Source organism: Aptenodytes patagonicus, chromosome 5, assembly GCF_965638725.1.
Source record: "Aptenodytes patagonicus chromosome 5, bAptPat1.pri.cur, whole genome shotgun sequence".
Taxonomy (NCBI): domain Eukaryota; kingdom Metazoa; phylum Chordata; class Aves; order Sphenisciformes; family Spheniscidae; genus Aptenodytes; species Aptenodytes patagonicus.
In genome coordinates, this window is record NC_134953.1 from 78,417,091 (window position 1) to 78,432,433 (window position 15,343).

A 15,343-nucleotide genomic window follows, 5' to 3' on the forward strand; every position below is an offset into this window, starting at 1 on the left:
CATTTCGTGATGAGACGTTTAGAGCACTCATCTTCCTTCACATTCCCAAATGTTTTTTCCATCTCACAGCTATTTCAAAGACGTATTTGAGATCTGGGCACAAACAACACTTTGCTTCTATATTTATGGTAAGATCTTATTTCTTTGTATGTAAAGATTACAAATGTTTTCCATCTTCAAATAGATGGCAGTACAACTTGCTTCATTCAGAAGAAAGTTTCCATTAGTCTGGAAACAGCTAATGTTGGCAATGCTAGCTGAAGAAACAGTAAGCTGGAAAACACAGCAGCTGTTATGTGAAAGAGAAAAAAGTGGGAAAACTAACAAATGTTTGCCTCCGAGCCTGGGTTTGTCCATCAGTTAGAGTTTCACTGTGATGGCTTCCCAAAAGCAAGTACTTGAAGGTAAGTATTTGTCTGCTACATAGACTGGAATGCCAAGTACTTGCAACTTGCTCTAGGTTGCAAGTGATGTGAGTCAGTCCTGTTGAAATCATTATGTGATGTTAAAGTCAGAGTATTGGGGGAAGTCTACCATGGGGATTATCAGGTGCAGAAAAACCAATTTAATTCTCCAAGGTAAAAGCCATCACAAGGAATATGAAGCAGCCAGTGGAAAAAAATCTGAACATGGGTCATGCTCATCCTAGTGGGATCATGCAAACATTTGTGCAAACAACTTCTACTACTTTTTGTATCAGCTTAAGAGGTAGATAAAATCAGTCCCTACATTAAGAGGGGAAAGGAGAACAGACACTTTTCCCTGCTAGTAACTTTGGCTGTAACCTAGGTCAAAGACTGCAAAGACAACAGGCCTATCGTGACTTTTTGCACACAGCAGAGAGGATGAGGTAAAGAGACAACACTGTAATAGCAAAAGGAACCCTATGAAGTCTTTTGGGCATCAAGAGACCTTTAAATGCAGTAATGGAAACAAAACATTGTCACTGAAATGACCTTTACCCTAGTTGACCCATCTCCTCATTAATCCACAGCATACCGATGGGCCTAAGCACAATTCTTAATTGTTTTCGTGAGATTTTTTTCATGTTTCACTGAAAACTGAGAAAAGGCAAAAACGCTTCTTTGCAAATGCAGCTTTTGAACAAGCAGAAAGGTGACTCATGATGAATAATGAAAAGCCATGCTAAACACTGCATTCCATTAAAGAGCAGCTCTCAAAAGGGGGTTCTCCTGCAAGATTCAGCACAGCCTTTATACTAAGAAGCTTGGGACTTAGTACAACTATAACTCCTCTGACTTCAAAGATACCCAAAGAATTAATTTGGCCCTGTTTGTTTTGGCAATGGCTGACTAGCCAAAAATGAAAGCTAGAAGACTCAGGAAACACCAGAGTAATCTTATTTCCTTTTCCCCTAATGCAGTGAGTGCAGAGCTCCCAGTTGACTGCAGAACAGCCAGGATGATGTGTGTCTTGACTGTCATTTGTCCACATGCTGCTGCTAGAAACCAAAGATTTATCTTCTCCAAAAAACTTCTTGGCAGATACTCCTAATTGCGCTGCAGAGTAATTCAATGTACTGAAGCACATTAATGCAGTTTGTCTTGTATTTGGGCAGGGGGCAAATATATTCCTCTATAGACTTAATCCTTAGCTGCCATTTCCCATAAAGATTCTCTGTCTCGAGGCAACAAGCTTGACCTTGAGTCTGCCCAGACAGAGCTTGTAATTATGTGTTTTGAACTACAAATACTTCATTTCTAGGTGCATTTTGCCTCCTCAGCCCCTGCATAGTAGAGATCACCATGCCCTGTGATTGCTCAGTGGATTCCAAAGAGAGTCAGCAAATTCCATAAAAGAAATTCCTTACAATGAGATGCAAAATTTTTCTAATCAATCCTTATATTTCAAGATGTTCTTTTACATAGTGAAACAAAAACTAAACTGTATCTATCTACAAGCATATTAGTTTACTTAAGAATTAGATTTTAGGGATGCTTATACTAGTAATGCATGGCTGCTGTTTTGGGACATGCACTGTGATCCATGCAAAACTGAGCATAAAGACAGACACAGTCCGTCCCCTAGGTGGGATTTTTGGTTGAAGTTCAAGACTCTTTGTTTCAAAACAAACACGTTTCCAAGAGGTTCACAGAGCACACAGAAATGACCTTCTTTGAGGTGAGAATTGAACTGCAGTAAGAAGTGATATTTCCCATCTACACGGAGCTTTTCAAGGGCTCCCAGGCAGAGGATAGATCCAGGTTGTTTGTTATTCCTAGCATAACTCTACAACATCTATCAAAATAACAGACAATGATACTCAATCTTCCTTACAAAGTCAATGCTAGGGGTATAAAGATTGTGTGTGTGTCTTTAGAAAGATACCCCCAAGAAATGTTATTTTAGAAAACTGCCCCCAGGAGCCTATGAATGAGCCAAAACCTACCTTATGCGTGCCACTGAAAATTACTTCTAGCTTTCCAGTCAATTCTGAGCATTACAAGAGTAATGTTCTTTTGGCTGGCTCCCTCAGTGCAGATGAGATGCTAAGCTGTTGGCCCCTCCTTCAGCCCAAGCTTGCAATATCCCAGCAGATGCTATAAAGAAATTACATTGCACAGACAGAACCTTCTATAACAAATTTGATCTCTACAAATAATTAAAGCTACTTCCCCCCACCTCACCCCCAGGAGCAAACTTTGTGCTGTAACTCTGGGGACTAAAGCTCTTTGGAACCTCATGTTGGTCAGCAGTGCCCAGAGCTGCTCACGAATAGCAGGCCTGATTCTGTGCATTGTTGACAGAAACCTGAAGTAACTCTGTCAAGGTTACACATCAGATTTGGGGGACTTTGGCTAGATCTGAACTGGTGAACAGACATAGAGGATCAGGCTCTATAAATTGAGGATCAGGTTCCATATAATTAAGTCCTAGCCACATTGAGTTGTTAGTATGAATTTCCCTATGCTGCAGGCTGGAAGGATCATCGATAACTATGAAGTGTGTGCTAGTACTCATGGCTCTCAGGGCCCATGGTATACAAGCAACTACGGACACTTCCTTGGCAACATTAGTTTCATGCAGTACAAAAACATGCAAAGGGAATTGCCGGTACCCTCAGAGAGAACCGTTATCATGTCAGGACTTCAGAAGAGGGAGAACTCTCGCTTACATTAAAATCCCAGCTCAAGCAGTGTCTTTCTGCTCTCACCGAGTTTCATGCAGTCTGTGTCATTTTGTTGTTTCCACACTTAAGCTACTGTGTCATCCCGTACTTACCTGCCAGAACACAACCCAGCCCTCTTCATAGGCAGTGCAGACCCTGCCAGGATCTGATGAAACATGCATAGAATCTACCCACCCACTACAGACAGCTGACATCTACAAGCCCTAGCAGGTTCATCCCTGGAGCAAGGCCAGTTTCTATGCTTCCTTTTTTGAAAGCGCTTCCTTTACTCCAGCTGAACAAGCAATACTAGATGTGCTGCTGGTTAGCCTTTCCAAGCTCTTACTTCTACAAACAGTGGCTGGTAGAGGTTTAGTCTATTACTGTTCTTACTGATGCCACACCGACTCCTGCTCTATGTCCATCCTGTAACTCAATTTATTTGTCAGAATGAGGTATCAGCTGAGCAAGCCCTGCCTCATTCCCAGCGTGGGAGCTGAACTGCTGATCGAAGAGCTTTCAAGCTTTGTCATTATATAGCTGCTGATGGCCCAGACAAAAGACCAAACTATAGATCATGAATACTGCTTCTTCAGCAACTTACTTTCTCATGTAACAGTTAACTTTTTCCTAGTGTTCATCATGATCGCTGATCCTCATGACCTCTTCCCTGTTTTATAAAGGTAACCTCAAGAACACATAATAAGATCTCTTCCAGAGGTTCAAGCGTGGTCTATTTGAATGTTTCCAGAGCTGCTAAGGCACATCTATAAGTTAGTCATTGACATGAAATAGTACCAAAAGCAAAATGAAATCAAACTAATCAAAAGAAAGTAGTGGGCTTCCTGTATGTTTTTCTAATTATTTTTTTCTGGTCTTAAATACCCCTTCTGGGGTTAATTTTCCCCTCATCTCACTCATTGTCAGTACTACAGCCCAGAGAAATCTCCCACTACCAGATGTGTTTTTCTGCCAACCCCCTATGACTGTTCATCAAAAACATCAATTTACTTGCATATTGTGAGTGTTCAGGACCATGACCCACTATGCCCTACCTTTCCCATTAAATTTTGTAACTTTTCAGGCAGTGAAATGTTCTGTAACTTTCCCAGACTGGAAGGTATTGTTAGAATAAACAACATTATAAATACCATAAAACAGGCTATTGTCTAGAATAAATACAGACAGCTGAGTTAAAAAATGAGTTATCTAGTTACAGCTAAAGTTAAGGGAGTGGAAGCCTAAGTAAGTCCAGCTAGCTTTAGATGATCTTTGGTCACAGTAAGCATTGAATCATGTTGTGTTTTTTAAAGTACATTAAAATACGTGTTTTCTAACAGCGCACTTTGCCCAGTATAGATAAGGTCTCTAACATTATCAGAAAAGGTAGCACATACAAAGCATCACAGATTCAAATCCAAGCCTTTTATGAAGGCCCCTTTTATTTTCTTAGTTTATAAGCTCACCACTGGCACCATCACCTGCCCAAGTGTTTGTAAAACACCTAGTATGACTGGAGCACAACATGCTTCATCGGTTGTAAAAGACTCTGCACAGACTGTGTTCTGTCAGTGGTCAGTTCTCTGAATGAAGGAGGGGTTATTTATAGAGATATGTGCATAAGAAGAATATCTGGATTTGTGGATTTTACATTCATAGATACACACTTTGCTGACATGTGCAGGCAGCTAGAGAGAGGTGTTGTTATCTCTTCTGCCCAGTATTGTGGCTTGTGCTGTATATACACTACACAATAATCTATCACCACCGACTACCACTTATCAAGGCAGAAGGAATTCAATACCAACTAGAAGCTCAGTTATTGACAAGTCACATTTTTCCTTTCAAAAGCCAATAAACAGCCCCTCTGAAAACAAGAGAACTTGTGGTCGCACCTTGCACGAATACATGTTTGCTGCACACAGAAGCAGACTTCCCGCACTGCTGACAGAGGCAGAGTTTCTACAGCTCTTCTCTGTTTGGAGCTCACTGTCCTGGGTCTTCAGAAAACTGCCTGTAAGCATCACAAGAGCCGACCGAGCCCTCTTGAAAACCTGCCCCAGTGTGCTGAGCCTGTCACACAAGCAACGCATTTGTAAAGAGCAGCTGTGCCTGCTGCAACAAACATCTTTGTCACAAAGATTAAACTGAGGCAGCAATACTGCTGCAATATAACAGAGATGGTGCTTCTGCCAAGTGGGAGAAGTACTATTCCTCCCAGGTAGTTCATCTTCATGCCATCAGGCTGACCCCTAAGGAAACCCTGAATGCAAGGAGACACAGGATTTACCAGAAGCCCTGCTTACTGGTTGCATTTTCTGCTGCGTGTCAAGACAGCCAGGGACTTCTGCACAAACTGTGACTGAGGAGAAATTCGATGGCAGCCCCTGGCTCAGCCTCCAGTCTCCCAGGGTGAAAAATGCCACCCCTCATCACCAAACCAAGTGCTGTCATCTGCTAATGCATAACATCAGTCTGGTTGCTGATTTAGAAAGGGCACTAAGATGAGATCTGAACTATAGCCCTCTGTGAAGATAGTCAGCCTGCTATATTCAAACAGCCTCAGCATGCAAACAATTGAGAAGCCAGCCAAGCTGCACAGAGACATTTTTTGAGAGGTACTAAATCCCATGACAGGACCTTCCCTTGGCAAATCGACAGGGGCAGCTTGCTTTTAGCAAATACAGCTACTCCTGAAAAAGGATGGTGATAGCATAAAATGGTTAGCATAGGAGACTGTTCAAGGGCAAATCACATTTGCTAATGATGACTATAGCGTATTAGCCTGCTGCTGGGTCTGCGCCATCCAAAATAATTTGTTAAAAGATAAAGTTATGGAGACGAGTAAGGCACAGCAGCCTATTGCAACAGAAGTAAAATAGAACAGAGGCACCCTTTGAAACACAGGCAGCTCATACTTCACGGTGACCACTTGCTTATGACTTCCAGGGTTTTCAACAGGAATCAAGCAGCTGTTTCAGTTCTCTTCTGGGCTGGCCTGCATTTTGGTATCACAATTTTGGCAATATTCCGTCATTGCTATGGTTGGTTGCAATTGTTATTTTGCATGGACATCTATAAGTCAAAAAGGCTGTTTAAAGTGATTTTTTTTCCCCAATGTTTATTTTACCAAATGACCAATCATCATTTTAGCTAGATTCTGAATTCAGATCTCATCTAAATGGCTGTGCAAGGAGTAGTCCATGTTCAAAAATGGCACTCCTTCCCCATGTGCTAGGAAAGTACTATTCTCCCCATCTGTCAGATGGGAAGCAGGAAATACACAGTGGAGTAGGGTTGATTTTCCTGATTTACACAAACTCATTCACACTTCGTCTAGGCTCGTGATAAGACAGTGAGGAGAGACAGTCCTTATACTTACATTTCATTACTCAGACCACCAAACAACCGGCAAATCCAGTCCCCATTTGAAAATCACTGGTTCTGGATTATAAAAGACAGCTTAAAATGTACAAAGTTCCAAAAGGAGGGTTGCAAGCAAGTGGATTCAGCAACAGTCACACCAAAAGTGTTCTGTAAATACATTCTGTAACCGGTACAGTAGGACTGTAGATGCTATTATAATACTGTCAGCTAACTGCCAAAAACACCACCTACCTGTGACAAATACCAAATTCTGATGTGTTAGATTTTTTTGCAGTTTCTTCTGGTAATGTGAAAAGTCAGAAGAAAATTGAAAAAACATTGATAAGAAACCTTTTTAAATTGTCCTTTAAGCAGTGTTTTCAATTATTCATTAATTATTCATTATTCATTAATTATTCATTAATTAATTATCAATTAAGACATTGGTTTCTAAATAACTTGAATAATTTTACTTGTCTTCATTCATCTAATATTAATTATCAAAAAGTGGTAGATGAAGAGTTGAATATAAGTATTTTGGCTAGGTATAAATCTGAAATAAATTTAGCTTAAAGGAAGAGTCTTACTCCCACCTGTACTCTTACTTGTGTCTGTCAACCACCAGGAAACTTCATCTTCAGAGAAAAACCTGGAAATGTTTCATTAAAACTAGAAAGTGCTGTCTGAGATAATAAGGAAAGCTTAGGTGTTCTCACAACCTGAAAACAGTTCCAGAGAAACTGTGGAAGAGCAAAGAGTGTTTCTGATCGCTGGGGTGGCAGAATGGCTGGGGGGAAGGGAATACCAGCCCTACATCAGGGATTTTTGCTACTCTTATTTCAGTAAGTGCCCAAAACAGTATTAATAAGTTTGGCTGACCCTTGATTAAGCCATTTTTGTACCATCTAATTGGTCACTTTCCTGAGCATGCTAAGAAATTTGTCAGGTTTTGTCAGCCAAAGGAATCCCTTTTTTTTAAGTCTGCAGCAACAGAGACTGCACTCAGACCTTGTTGTGTTAACTGCTTAATATCCCTGTTAAAAATCTCTTCTAGCACGCAGAAATTTCAACTTTCAACACCCAGTCACTGAATTTTGTTATCATTTTGTTAAAAGTAAGCAGGCCTTCATTACCAAATTTCTGTTTCTTATAGAGTGTTCCTGAAGAACCACTTAACTTATTTAATAAGTTAAGCTCCTTTTGCAGAATATAGTTTCTATTAAATCCTTCTATCATTCTTCTCATAACATTCCAGTCAGATTTTAGCATACTTCTTGAAACATTGCCAGCAAAATTGGACAATCTATTCCCCACAACAGTTGCACTCATTCCCAAATACAGAGGAACTTTAAATCTCTTTAGAACATTAGCCATTTTAGCTACAGGTTTGCTATCAGAGTTAATATTCATCTGATTATCCAGCATGACTCCCAAGATCTCCTCAGCATCATAAGGTCTCAGGGCAGTGCCTTAATCTGAGGAATTTCATCCTTCCTAAACATATGACCCTGCTTTTGACAGTATTGAAATGAATGTTGGTTATGAGCACACAGTCTGCTAGTGTTCCAGATCACCCCATGCCAGTGAACTGTCATCTTTACTTTTTAGCTCTCACAATCTCTGTGCTCTTGAGCTGGCTTTATGTAAATTTGGTTCCTAATGAAGGTATCAATGAAAATAATATACCTACTCCATTACCTTTCCCAGAAGTAACATCAAATTAGAATGACAGAATTTATTTCCCATGTATTGGTACTCACTATATCACTTTCCTTTAATGCATTATTAGATCTTGTATCAGCCTACCCAACACTTTGCCTGGAACTGATGATGTTAGACTGACAAGCCAGAAATTATTTGGGTCATACTATCTACCTCTTTTAATAGCAATGCACGTTTCTCTCAGGAATTTTAAACTGTGCTATATGCTACAGATTAAATCAATAACTTTTGTTGAAGACTACACTTCTACTTATTGTACCAAAGAATGGTTAAGAAAAAATTATTCCTCTCCATTCAAGGGAAAATGGCATCTGCAAAGGAGCAAAACCACAGCCGAGGCTTTACGGTTTTGTGAAAGCAGTTATTGCTGTCTTCAAATATCACAGCAGTTCAGCTGGAAAGTAACATAGTTTGTTAGAAGTCACTAGAAACTCTGTCAAACTTTAATATGATGTGGTAGATGTATAAACTGTTTCTTGACTGTGTAGCATTACTCGTTTTTCATTTAATGCAGGCCTGTGAACGCTAATTCTGATCCTTCATGGTGTTGAGGGGGGAGAAAAACCACAAAAAACTAATTTTGGTGTTCATTCAACTCTTCTTCAAAATGTTGTCAATTTATTCTCTACTTCTATATCACAAGTTTCTCTTGCAAACAATTTTGATATGGCAATGAAGATAAGTTGTAAGTTGCTAGCATTTTTTTATTCTTGTTTAAAGGACCAAAGAAGAATTTGCAATGATTATTTTCCCAGCCAATATATTAATCCTCAAGCAAGAATTGTCTGATCAAGATACCTAACAATAAGCCATTACCAGTTGAATCAGATGGTTTTAGATTCAGTTGCTTTCAATAGTTTCTGTTTTTTGAAAAAGTGTCACAGATCAAGACACTGAAGAGTACAAAAGGCCACTTACAGTTTTAATTTAACAAGTGTAGTCTTCCCACTGCACAATGGCACTTCAAGACCTCAACCACTGTGAATACCGTACTGTTGTTTTAGCTCTAAGCAGTACTGGGTTTGAATTATAATAATTGTAAACTAGTACTGTCATTTACATTATGTCTCTCATACATGTGAGCCTTAGGAAAAAAAAAATAAGATTCACTTTCTTAGAACTGCAACACACATGCGGAGCAGTTTGTCATTTCTGAATTGCAGAGGGCCACTGCAAAGGTCTATTTGCCATGTATAGGCATTATTGTCAGAGAAAAAATATGAAACACTGCTAATGAAGAATTCTCACGATATACAGAAGTCCAAAGGAACATAGAGATCTTCAGCTATTCCTTCATAATGCTTTGTTATTGATATGAGCCTAGCAAACCAGAGTTTGAAAGGAAAAAACCAAAAGCCCGATTAGGCAAATCTAACTGTTTTGTAATTAAGCAGACTGGAGGCAGATGCCATCAGAGACTCTCTGTAAACTTCTAAAGTGCTGAGATTAACCCAGGCAGACTACTAATTTAGCCTACAGATAAACAAGAATGCATGACAGATCTCAAACTGTTTATTAATCATCCCACATCTACATGGAATGAGGCGGCACCTTGTTCATGAATTGTTGTAAACCTTTTCATTATTTCGAATGATTAAATGACAAAATAATTGAATAATCAAAGATGTAACAAACCAAAGAATTAAAATAATTCTTATCCCAGTTTCATGTCTAAAACCGAGGGTATCTAGATACTAGAGGTAACTGTAAATTAGTGAGATTAGTCATTGTCTCACCAGCTAGGAGTGTTCTTGTAAATCAGACCAAAGTTTGTTGGCTAATCACTCAAAAGATCAAGTAAGTAAATTAAAGGTGAAGCTAGATAAAAAAAATACAATTAAGAGGTTAATCTAGGATAATAGATTGTAGGATCTAATAATTGTAGGATTCATTCACAGCATGCAGGTAAGAAGTATATGGGGGGAAAAAACCAGAATGGAAGGTGGATCCAAAAGCATTGATTTAGCACAGGAGGATTTGTGGCAGTCTCTAGTATATCTGCTTTTCATACCAAATGTTTTTGACAAGCTGTACTACAGAAAGCTTTTACCTACAGGAATGAGAAAATCACAACTGAATCAGTACTTCCAAGGTTAACTAGAGAATTTAAAGTAATTTTCTAGAAGAGAAACAAGAAGAATCAAGAGTCAAGATGTTTTGTTGATTCACATTTCTCTTTGAAAGCTCTGTGTAATCAGAACGAAATCCTGATTGCTTCAGTCACACTCATGATCTTTCAAAGTCTGTCCTATATGTCTATTATTGTATTTCTCACGTTGTTTTCAAAACTGGCATTTAATTTCACTCACTCAAAGAGAGTCCTACACCACAAGCATCATACACAACACAACCTAAGGGACCCGTATGTGAGGAATATTTTCAGAATGTCCTACGAACACTTAAAGCTGCTCTGAGGGTTTCATAATTGCTTAGGTTAGGGACAGTTAAACTGGGGGACTCAAACTGTGGTCAGTTTTGACTGCAGCCTGTCAGTGCAGACTGTGCACACTGAGAGCTGTTATCCTGGGGAACAGGACCTTCCTCACCAAACACTGACAGAGGTATACGGATTTGCTCAGGGTTTATAGGATTAATATAGGATAGGAGAAAGACTGAGGATTAGGATAATGTCTAGCAGAAGTGGGAGGAGGAGGTGGAAGAGGCTGAGGCTCACACAAGGGTTTTTGGAAAGCAGACTCTCTCAGTTTGGAGAAAGTGCCAGCCGGCAGCTCAGGTGTTGCCGTCAGTTTTGCTGAAGCTGTCATAAAGGTAGGGCAATTAAGACAAAAGCCTGCAGTCAAAGGAACGAGGGCTTAGGAGAAGAGTTGGTTTTAAGCCCTTAGCAGGAGCCACTGAACAAACCCATACCAGTACCTGCATCGTCAGTTCTAACTGCTAATTTGCATATGGTAGCACACAACTGGCAGCATTAGCTCAGCCCTGCACAACCCAGTTAGTGCAAGCTCGGGACACTCACACAGCTCCGAAAATCCCCGACACACAACTTCACCTATTTTTCAGGACAGGTCCCAGTGTCACTATCTGAACATAGACAAACTAAGCTAAACGTAGCTACGAGTTGTGGTCATAATGTGTAGAAATTACTCCTTTTCTGATCTATATTGCACTTCTTGAGAATTCATGCACATATCTCAAAAAATTGTTTTAACCTAGCTTCAGAAAGCCAGTGATCAGATCTCCCAATAAGGGAAACTTTTTTCTGCAGTTCTCTGAAGCCAAATGATTACTACAAAAGCCATCTTCTGCCTCTGTTAAGAACAGGTAACCCTCAAGACATCTCTTAATTGCAGTTGTTCAATTTGTGGTGGTGGCGGGGTACTCCTAAAAATGCAAATTCATTTTTATTTAATCTACTATGCTACAACCAGTATTCAAAATAGGAACCTGAAATCACAGCCTGTCAATATTTTTAATTGAGATATTTACAGAATTATGAAATTAATGAGGGGCTAGGAGATGATATAAGAAATATGCCTATATGATTAAAAGGCGTGAAGTTCTCTAGATATGAGCAACACATATGAAATGAAACTGTGTCAACCATGAAATAAATTCCATACTGGTAAAAAGAATCAGTTCAGAATGATATGACCTTGCTGTAGGACATTTCTTAGGACTAAAGAGAGCTAAGGTCCCTCAGCTGTGTTTAAGCCAACATTTCCTTCAGATAGATCATTAGGTCCCCAAAAGTGCCATACTCGGCTAGCTGGAGGTCCAAATTGATGTTATTGAAGTTGTTTGATCTATCTAACTTCAGCTCTTCAATTTCTCAGCTATAACATTAAACAACTCAGCAATAAATCAGTGCAACAGTTATTGAGATTTATGGCATAAATTCCAAGCAATACTTATATGTGACATATAAGCGGCTGTCCCCTAAGAGAATCAAGTGTTAACATGAACCTACCTGAACATATACTTTGTACAATTGGAGAAAGGATATTTACATAAAGAACATTCTTGAATCTCAGCAGAAATTAACTTTAATAATTAACTTTTTACTGGTATTTGAAGTGTAGACTATGTGAAAAGGTGTTGATACTTACACTGACATATGGTGTTCCTTCAGTGAAAAGACAGGTTACTGTATGGGCTACTCATTCCTTGGTTCTTCTCCCATTGCTGATGGTCCACTGCAAACTGAGAATATAAAACTTGTCATACAAGCACTGAGCAGCCACGAGATGATGACAATTTTTTATTACAATCCTGAGCTGCATTAGCCAAAATAAGTAAGAGAACAGACCAACTATATTAAAGGATAATAGCAGTCGACTAGAACTGCTAGTGTGTTCTTGATTTTTCCTTCAAACACCAAAATTATTTGTGTCCAATCCAGTGATGATTACAAGCAAGAAACATGGATTAAGTTTCTAATCCAAACCCCAAGAACTGGCTTCCTGAAGTCTCCTAACTCCATTGGCTATAAGCCTGTCAATATAGCTAGATCCCCTTTACAGGAAGCTATTATAATACTTTGTGAAATGAGAAATTACCTGACAAGACCCTTTTCCAGATTTACACTATGCATCAAAACCCTTTTCAAAAAGTCATTTCACCTACGGGCTAAATGCAACAGTGTTATTTTCAAATGTAAAAATGTTTTGCTAAAATAGATTATTAAAATAATATCCAACTCCAGCCTTCGCAGGCCATCAGTCTCCAGGTGCATTTGGACAGTGAGAAATCTAAACAAAGACTATAATGGATCTCCCAACCAACCAAAGATCCTGCTTGCTAGGAGGAAGAGAAATTTGCAAAGACACTCTTCAGAAATTACATCTAATTAAGCAGTACCATGAGCTGCAGATTAGCTTGGCTTTCCTGATGTCACTGGGAAAAGAACTTGTTCACAGCTGAGAAGATATGACAAGAAAAGAGCTTTTATATTCCCCAAAATATTCTTTCATACAACTTGCAGCCAGATTATTTTTTGCATTATTCATGGATATTAAAATATTAACCTTTGATCTGCCAACAGTGTTTGGAAGGCCTAGTCAGCCTTCAGGGGGAAGAAAAAAAAAAGGTTTCCCCACATTGTGTTAAATAGTCTGTAAAGGTAAATTTACATTTAACAGCTTAGTTTATCCAACAGCTTACCACCACTTCCCTTTCTTCCTACTCCTCTTCCCCTGCTCTTTCCCCCTCCTTTGCATTTTCCAGTAGCCACAGTTTCACCCTCTGTCCTCTTCCTTTACCACGTTTTGGCACTCAGACTTCTCTGGGCAATGATTTGACTCACTAGCTCAGCAAGAGCCACCATTTTGCTTGGTTAGTTCCCTGTCAGCTTAGCAAGCGGGTTCAGTGAGCAGACAGCCAAGTAATCTGTGGGAATACACGTCCAGGACTGAGAGAGGGAGAAGCAGGATGCCTCTTAGCACCACACGGCCTCTGTATCAGTTCAAAATTCTCATGTAATTTCACCCCAAGTGAATATCAAGCAAACAGTATAATATCACTCAAACGATCCACTTCAGATTCAGGTGAAAAGAAGATAATATTACCTTTCTTGTAAGAAAATGTAGCTATGAAACAGGTCTGAAATCCCAACAATCAAAACAAATCTTACAAGAAAAATAAAGGAAACCATATTACACCAAGGTTTTTTTGCTCCTAGTTAATAATCACCACTCTAAGGTAAGGGGTTAAGTAAATATACAGAGCTATGAGAAGCAGAAGTGAAATACTTGAATCTGTTGAAAAACATAAGTTGGTGACATACTTTCACAGGCATCCGGATGACTATTCAGCTTCAGCTGCTTGCGCTGCATCACTTGGCACTCCACGTGGCAGGTGTCAGCCGTTCAGTCAGAGTCCCCATGTTATTCAGATGACCTACCCGGCACTGCAGATGAACAGGGGGCAGCTGAAGTTAACAGTTTGAATGACTGACAAGTTGAGAGTTTTTCTCAGCCACTACTTCCAAATAACAAACTCCTCAGCAAAAAAATAGGTCTTCTTCATTGAAGAAAATAGGCCTGTATTTGCAACAAGTGTTATCTGCCATAAATAGTCTTATCAGCTCTGCTAACAATAAAGTTTTGCATAATCTTATCACGTATTTTTTTCCATTAATACTTGGAAAGGCTTACGCAAAACAAATTGTATGTGGGATATTTTTTGCCCACCCACAGTGAAGGATACTGAATATCTGGAAGCACAAGAAGGATTGCCAGAGTCTGAAGTCATCGTGTTTTCACAGCAGTTTCAAGTTTCAGATAAATAGCCAAGCATGCATGCTTATTATACACGTCAGTATAAGGTCTCTCGTGGTCCTTGGACCACTGTGGTAAGGTAAGCCTGAGGCCCGCAAGATGGCTGAGTTCATCTAGCAACTCACTGCTGCCAGAAGAGTCACGTTTTCTCCATCTTCTCTCACTGCTCATCTCCCAGCCAGAATCCCATTCCTTCTTACTCCCTAATGCTACTACTCCTCTCTCTCCTGTTGAGCCTATTCAGCTCACTGGCATAGCAGACACTCATGGATTTGGGGGTTTAGGTTTGGTTTTTTTCTTTTAATTACTTTCCTGACAGATTAGCAAATTCAATTGGTTCACAGAGTGGTTAGAGGAAGGAAAGTGGCTGGAAAATGTGGTTGGAAGTGTGGGTGGAGAAAGCAGTAATTCCTCTTTGCTCTGCTGAGAGCTATCAGATAAGGTTCATCCCATCTTGCAGAACACCTGAGCTCCAGTGCTTGGGGTAGACCTTGCTACAGGCACAGGCTAGTTAGGCAGCTTCCCACAGGAGCAAGGTGAGCTCTCTGCCCATACCTCAGGAGATGGGAATCAACTGATGTAACCTACACAGCTCCCATTCTTCAGCTTGCAAACAAGAGGCTGGTCATTAGGGGAACTTGCTGAATGGCTTCACCACCTCCAGTCTTGTCCCTGCCTCTTCTGCATGCCCCCTCCCCCCCCAGCTCCAGAAGAAAGATTTTCTCCTAAGGAATTCCTCCTTCAGCTCTGTCTTCTAGACCAAATCATCTATACTTCCACAGCTTCCACCAGCAGCACTTGTACTCGGAGAAACCACACCTGGCACTAAGCATTCACAAAAATATGTCTGCAAGGTCCTAATTTTGCTCTGCAATCCTACGGAGGCCTA

General features: G+C 39.9%; 2 protein-coding genes across 6 annotated transcripts in view; one reads left to right on the plus strand and one right to left on the minus strand.

Moving 5' to 3' along the window:
- PLPPR5 (phospholipid phosphatase related 5) overlaps positions 1–14,084 on the minus strand; it is a 294,136-nt gene extending 280,052 nt beyond the window's left edge. For all 5 annotated transcript variants that reach the window (XR_012995355.1, XM_076337824.1, XM_076337818.1 and 2 more), the window contains exons 1-2: positions 13,962–14,084; positions 12,286–12,379 (exon numbers count right to left, since the gene is read on the minus strand). The gene's annotated coding sequence lies outside the window, so the exon portion shown is untranslated. The remainder of the gene's footprint in view (positions 1–12,285; positions 12,380–13,961) is intronic.
- Positions 1–15,343, plus strand: part of PALMD (palmdelphin) — a 57,071-nt gene that overhangs the window by 6,226 nt on the left and 35,502 nt on the right. The gene's annotated exons all lie outside the window — the stretch shown is intronic.